Genomic DNA, 8,082 nt, shown 5'->3' on the forward strand with positions numbered 1-8,082 from the left:
GAAAAAATCGTATAGTTGGCAGCACTGCCGTCAAAAATTAATATTTTTTCTAAACTCCTTGAACAATTTTCTTCAAAAGCCATCTTGCGGTTTGATTCTAGAGTAATCCGGAGATATGATGAAAAGAAAATCAAGAGTTTAGGGTATTTGCCAAAACGGGTGCTCCCATGACCCGAGAGGTGGTTCAATTGACACAAAAATTTGGGTTTTTATATATTTATATAGATGAACAATTCCTCCAAATTTGGTTCAAATCCGTGAAGGTCGATTATACGTGCCTTGATCACTTCGCGTGGAACGACCCATAATTTTTTCTCCATAAAAAATAAATAAATAAATAAATAAATAAATAAATAAATAAATAAATAAATAAATAAATAAATAAATAAATAAATAAATAAATAAATAAATAAATAAATAAATAAATAAATAAATAAACAAATATTTCTACATAGTACTATGAGCACATATTCAAAAACTTCAAACGAATTGGGCGGGAGTCTAAAATTGTCCAAACCATGTGAAATTTGGCATCTGAGCTTACTTTGATAATTGTCACAATATGAAAAGGGGACTTTGAGAAATCAAAAAAGAGTGTTTTTTGCAATATGCGTTCAATCGATTGCGAAACGAGTAATGTACGAAACCCATGGTCAAATTGGCTCATTACCCAACAAAATAAAAAAAAACAGAGAAATAAATGCAATTTAAAATAAACAAAACTAAAAGAAATGGACATAAAATGAAACGAAAAGAAATTAATTATAATGAAAAAAGCATATAAACTAAAATATAACATAACATATAACACAATATAGCTTAAAATAGAACAAAACCAAGCAAGCAAATTTATAAAATGAAATAATATAAATGCAAAAGTAAATAAATTAAAATATTAGATTAATTTGAAAAGTTTTATCATCGTGAAGCTTGAGGTCTAATTCTGAATGCAGAACTTCTATACCTTACCACACCGCGAAGAAAAAGCTGGAGTTAGGAGCGACTCAAAGTAGCATCTGTCCTGGAACGAACGGTGCTTAGTCGACTATAACGAGGATGGCATTCCCATGCCGATGCTTAGTATCACCGCTCTGATAAAGCGGCATACCGAATCTGCAACTAGTAGCCCCGAGTAAGAATGTTTTTTTGTTTTTTTTTTAAATTTTTCGCAGATTTAAAAATAAATTATTGGTTAATAATTTATTTTTAGATTCTGTAAAAAAAAATATTTAATGACCTTGATTTTTTCAGTTCGATTGACGCTTTATTTTAATATATGTTTTTATTCAATTGCATTATTTTATTTGAATTTTGCAAATATCACATCTTTCTAAAAAAAATTAAGAATCAATTTTTAATTAATTCCAAACTCTTTCGATTTATTTTAATCTTTTAACCAACTTTTATTTTTATTGTCCAGTGTTTTTGCAATATTTTCAATTATTCAAATTGCAAATTTTTCCAATTTCCTTGAAATCGTTTGTCCTTAATTTGTCACTTGATTTTGCAATATTACCGTTTTGTTTATATTTTCCTCAATACAATCCAATTTATCATTTTAATTTCTTAAATTTATTTTTATTATTTACTTAATTTTTTTAAAATATTCCTAATTATTTTATTCAATACCTTTTATATTTCCAATGTTTACAATCATTTCAATTTTTACAATTCAATTGTCTGCCAATCTTTGAACTTTGCTAAATTAAATAACTACATATTGACGTTACATCTGATTGAAAAGATGCGAAATAATAATATGTACTACAACGACTACAAATAAGAACCTAATAGATTGAGTGAAAGCAGTTCTTGCCTGGGCCATGATTGGTCTGTATTACCATACTGGCGAGCGAGTATATTACTATGTTGTTGGCCCCACCTCAGTGAATAAACTATGAACAGTAGTTAAGAAAAAAAAAAGACTAGGCTGTTAGCAGTATACCAGCTCGAAATAACTTCTGCTGTTCATCGAACCACCAACATATCGGCCCGTTTTCTAGTCAGTAATACACAAATAAATATTTTTATTAGGATGTCTCATCGAATCGGTTTTAAAATTTAAACTTATGACTTAATGTGTTCGTCTCCAAAAATTGTGCACGTATTCGGTGCGAAAAAAATTCGAAATGTTTTTGTTATCTTTTTTCATTTTAGTGATTGTATTGTAGTTTCAATTTCTTATTTTTTGTTTCAAAATTGGTTTAGTTCTTCTGGTTTTTAATTTATTATTTTAAATATTTTCAATATTTTTATTTGGCCAAGTTCTCCAATTTTGATTTCTCCACTCTATTCAAAGTTATCATTTGTTAAATTTTCGCACAATTCAGTAGTTTCAACATGGACTTTTAACTTTTGACCAAATGTTCTATTTTCTCAAACTGATTTTTACATTTGTAGTCATCCGATTTTTACTCAATTTTTCATATTTATCATTGCACAGTGTATTTAAATGTCGTTTTCGGGTTCTTTACCAAGAGTACCTAACCTGTTTATTTTTTTTGATATAGTTTGATCGGAGAAGTTTCACTGGTTAAAAATGCACTTCATTTGATTTTTATGGTTTAGAGACTAATTTACCTACAAGTGGAACAAGTGCAGTTGTAGCTAATGTTATTTGGAACGAAATCACCTCAAACACGAATTATTAAACTTTTAAATCAATCAAGGATAAAAAAATTCTGTGGATGGATAGGGACTCCTAAAATCATTTTTACATATCTGTTTTCCTACATGTTTTACAGTTTTGTGTCTTCTATAAAGTTATTCTGTATGATAAAACTCACATTTTTTGCGAAACAATGAAGCTTTCGATTTCTTCAATTATGAAACAAGAAAATTAAAAATCTATCCTTTATATTATGAAAATATTAGCTACAAATTTACTGATCATTAAGTATATCTGAATTTGTTTGAAAAATAAATGTTGTATTCCGTGTAGGTAGATTAATCACTAACCATGAATATCAAAACAATCGCCTTTATAAACAAAGAAACTTCTCCGAGCAGACTGAACGACTCAAAAGCATTTGAAATCAATGTTCCTTAGAATAAGAAGTATATTAGAATAAAGAATAGAACACTCAGTAGTTTTGATTGAAAAAAATTTCGAATGAAAACTTTGATGAAGGCAGCAAACTGAAAATCTTTCTTTTAAGAAACCAGAAGTTTCTCTGCAATACAAATTTTCTCAATTCGTGACGAGTAAGCCAAAAAAAAAAACCGCTTCTTATGTAAATAGGACTATGCGGCAAAAAACTTATAAGCTGCCTTCACCAAAGTTCTTCGTGAAAATCATTGCCCTCAAGATTACTATCAAAAAACATTTATACAATATTTCAACGTCTTCAACGATCAAAGACACCCCGCTTTGCGGTCCGTGAGACAGTTAGTAAATACCTTTTTGCCTTGTCCTATTTGACGAAGGGTTCGCATCCCCCTTGCCAAAGGGAAGACGGCGGCAGCGGCGAATTCGCCTTTGAGATAAAATTTTAACACATATCTTCTAATGAAGAACGAAGTTTTGCTTGTTACACTTGTTTTCTTTTTGGAGATACACATTTTTTATAGCAGCCAGCAGTATTTTTGTTTTTCTGAAAATTATTTGCAATATGGTATATAGTTTTCATTTAATACAATAAAACACAGTTTTATGCGGTTGGAGAAACATTCTTTATTAAGCAGCTGCCGTCGCTTGTTTGTATAGGAAAGAATTCTTTTGGTGAAACTCGCTGAAATTTGGTTGGCATTTTGTTTTTAAAATATCATTTAGAGAAAAAGTTAAATTTTTTCGCATTCAAATAGGAAACACCTCTCGTACACTCTCGCTCTAATTGGAATACATTTACAGCGCACGAAAACAGTAGAGAAAAATAATGGAAACAGCAAACACAAAGGGCGCGCCACTCGGTAAAATATGATATGCAATTAAAACGAAAAGGGAGAAAGCAAAGCAACCTACCGAACAACGAGGGAGAGATAATAACACGAGCGAAACGAACTATACATATGTATGAAAATAATCTTCACCACAAAGAAAAAAAAATTTAATTGAACTCGCCCTAGCATAATTTCCTTTCGCATTCACGCTCGCCCTCGCTCACACTCCAGCTGCTGTCTCTGTCCTTCGCACACTCTTCGGAATCGACGAAGGTATGGGATTCTCTCTCTCTCTCGTTCTCCCGTTCACGCGCCGTTCGGGATCCAAGCGCGCCCGTGGAAACCGCGACTCAAAATCACAGCGCACAATGACATTCATTCCAGTGATTGGTTAGGGTAAGCTAGGGTGGTTCCCGGTTGCGATTTGCGGGAATTCGATTCCCACTATTTTGGTGGATGGAAAAAATCGATTTCAATTGTTCTTTAAAATCGACTCGTTATATGTAATTTTGTCTGAGCTCAAAATTTATTTACTCGTCTCGCTTCGACCTTTTCCTGTGTATGACTTGTTGGCAATTTAAATAATTGATCGAATTTCTCACGGCCTTCTTGGGTGTTTTCTTTTTGTGAATGGCACAAGACACTTTTGGACATGGACATACACTGTAAAAATACCGTTTACGTTTCTTGTTTAGCTCATAGAGGTTTTAACCCTAAGGGTCATTTTTTGGGTTGGAAAAATTTCTAACTCTATGTGTTGAGTTGGAATTAAAACTCAGGTGAGACTTAGCAACTACGCTACGTTCGCTTCTCACACGAGCTTAAATGATTATCAAAAGTATTCTTCTGGCACATCAACAACCTCGAATCACTGATAACTCGAACCGGGAACCACCCTGTCACAGCACTAATTCATACAAAAACACAATGGCGCGGTGGCCCTCCAACAATCGGAACTCCTAGCGGCAACCTCCTCCTTCTCCTTACGATCGTGGGACGATTTATTTTTTCCTCATGTTAATGAGGCAGCGGAGAATAGACGAAGCAAAAAAATCAAGATGACGGAAAGGAGCAAACCCGAAAAATTAAACCGATGCAGCTGCCCCACTTTACGAGCCTTCAACTCACTGCTTTAGTGGCACTGGATTTAGTCACAGATTCCAATTGGAACACGATCGATCTTTAAAGGGTTCCTCCGCTGCGATCGTCGTCCGTCTTTAATTTGCACTTGCAGTCCGTCCATCACACACGTAATAAGTGTTGAAACAATTCATTAGCCTGAAAACTGACTACAATAGAGAGAAAAAAAAACCTGTCTCACGGTCTCACACCAATGAACACGCACACCGAGACAGAGAGCAAAAAAAACTGTCATCCATTATCAAATGATGCTTTAATTGAATCTCGTTCAGATTCCCTGCCTGCTTACGTTCAGAGTCCGGGGCCACCCTCGCACTCCGCACTCCGACCGACACCTCACACATACACGAATGCACATTAGCACAAGAGCTGGAGTCGAAAAAAAAATCGCAAACACGGTCGCCATACACTAAAACACACTCACACACTCCGTCACTAGCACTGCCTGCACAAACACACTCCAACACCCGCGCTCGCACAGAAGGGCGCTGTGCTGGGAGGGGGGAGGGGAGGGAGAGGCGGGTCGCAGTAGAAAATTTTCTACTCCAGACATCTTCACCCGTCGTGGTGTCGAAAAGTGTCCGAAGCAATTTGCCAATGGCAGGAAAATCGTCCGAAATTCGGCCCAAACCGCGGACGATGGCCGCCAACTTTACCAAATCGCAGTAGCCCACCGGTTGCACTACACACTACGCACTAAATCTACTTGGAAAGGTGGTGGCTAAAGTGATCCAGAACCATTCGAAACTTGCAGCGATAGCACGAACGAAGCTGTTGAGTTTGCTATTCTTAAGATTACATTGACTGACGATGATTTTTTGCTGGCGACTGGAGCTGTACGGGATGGTTGGTACGTACCCGTGCCTCTGCTATACGGGGGCCTGAGAGCAGGGTCGGACGCGTGTGTGGCTACGTGAAATGAGCAGGGCGGTGCGAGTCGGTGAGAGTAATGGTGGCGGGCTCTGGTGGAATTATGGACGGGATAATGTCGACTATATAGATGCTATTTTTATAGCATGGCGGATACAGAGCGATTTTGAGCATGTTAAATGCCAGAGTGGATCTAGTATAACGTTAAAAAGGTATTGTTATTATAACGAAAGTGAAGGTAGAACTGCTTGTGCCACTTTTCTGAAATAGCTGAGACGTGGAACATTGCTTAGGTTAGTGTAAACATTTTCGAATTACGCAAAAAAAAACAAACAAGTTCGTAGTTTAAATTTTTGATGCATGGTTTTTCCGTGCTTCAATAAAAAATTTGAAACTTGCGATTCCGCTTCAGTTTATGGCTATCCAACCACCACTTTGGTGATGTTTCCATCCAATAGCTTGGTTGTAAATTAGGTTCCAAATTAACACATTTGATACAGATGCATTTAGCCTAATGACAAACAATATTGAGCATGATGACCGTACAATTCGTAGTTGCTACTCCGTGATTGACCAGAACAAGCAAAATTGCACAGAGAATTACCGAATGGGGCCCGGAGGCAGCTATCCATTCTCAATGGGCACGGTTCGAGAGTTCCATACATTGAAATTCCAATAACGGCGCCGGCCACGTCCTTACAGTCATCGGGGAAGGGAAGGAATGTTAGTATAACAAACATTTCTATGGAGACCGTGTACACCTCTGCATCTTCACGTTTGCCACGGGAAGGAGTTTCTATTAGTAGGATGGGGTAAAGAGCTACACAAATCTGGAATTCACCTTGATGAGCGATACGATCTATGTAACTCTCAGTAGTGTTATCGTGTGTTTATTGCTCTGGGCAGCCGGCTGCCGAGAATTTATGGTAGATTTATCGTTCATTGAATTAATTTTAAAATGCTTGAATTGTTAAAAAAAGAAACTTTAATCAAATCAAAGGCAGGTGTGAACGATTTTATTATTTCTTGCTCCTTCATTTTGGTGTATTCCAAAAACAATACAATATAATGATTGCTTTTAGTGCCTCGAGACATACGCATTATTTACCGTGTGCCAATTTTGGTATTATTATTAAAGACAATTACATATTGGCTTCTTTCTCCGCGGACGATTGATTCTTATGTTATATATTTTCGCGCGTTGTTATGCTATCTGAGGCACATTTTAAACGTATAAAATAAGCCCCCCCCCCGGAAAATCTGAAACGACTAATTTTGTATGTCGGATATACAGCCGATGATATATGCGCGTTTTTTACGCTAAATTTTAGAACAAGATTAAAAACAATAAAAAAGAAAAGATAACTTGTCACTTTTGCGTCAATAATAAAGCTACAATATGTTTATACCTATGAAGAAATATGGATAACGTGACAGTAATATAATGCATGTACTATTCCAAAGCATATGCAAGGCCTCAATACAATAAGAACAAAAGTAAACTAATGAATATGACAATAATACATGTTTTTCGTGCTGATATGACTGCCTAAAATAGGTAACTGGTTTTGAGTTTTTCTTACGAATTGTTAATTCTCAACCCTCATCCATAATTCAAAAGTCATCATTCACTCAGACAAGACCATGCGTATTCCCCACGCGCATTACATACCCAGTTGATTAGTTTCCTAGTTTGCTCAGTTCAAAGAAATGTCAGCTCGATTGGCATCAACCGGCGGATACGTGTTCCTTTGCAATCCCATCAAATCAAAGAACATTTAAAATTATATACGATAAAAGATGTGTAATTCAGAATAAAGACTGCTTAATTATTTACATTAAAATAAGATCGGTAAAAAATAGTTGCATAACCAAGCTGTGTTCGGTTGACTGCATATTTTTAATCAAATTTTTCAAGGTTTCTTGTCAAATCAACAACTATCCAATCCTTGAAAAGTGACTCAAACGGACCGAAACGTCAGATGAAGACAAAATAGTTCGTTTATATTCAAAGTAAGACCGCATAGCCAGTCACATAAGCTAAAAAATGGAAACAGTCAACTACAGTTAGATGCTCAAAATACGATCATCATACACATCCACAACCGACTACGAAAGGCTTCACAACATTTAAGACCATTGGTATTGGTATCATATCAATTGGCAAAAAGTGTCTAAATTATCTTGAAAGAG

At 35.7% G+C, this 8,082-nt stretch overlaps 1 protein-coding gene across 1 annotated transcript in view; it reads right to left on the reverse strand.

Moving 5' to 3' along the window:
- LOC131690462 (zinc finger protein 2) overlaps positions 1-5,869 on the reverse strand; it is a 42,960-nt gene extending 37,091 nt beyond the window's left edge. The window contains exon 1 of the mRNA XM_058976249.1: positions 5,008-5,869. The gene's annotated coding sequence lies outside the window, so the exon portion shown is untranslated. The remainder of the gene's footprint in view (positions 1-5,007) is intronic.
- Positions 5,870-8,082: the final 2,213 nt, after the last annotated feature.

The sequence above is a fragment of the Topomyia yanbarensis genome, chromosome 1, assembly GCF_030247195.1.
Source record: "Topomyia yanbarensis strain Yona2022 chromosome 1, ASM3024719v1, whole genome shotgun sequence".
Classification (NCBI taxonomy): domain Eukaryota; kingdom Metazoa; phylum Arthropoda; class Insecta; order Diptera; family Culicidae; genus Topomyia; species Topomyia yanbarensis.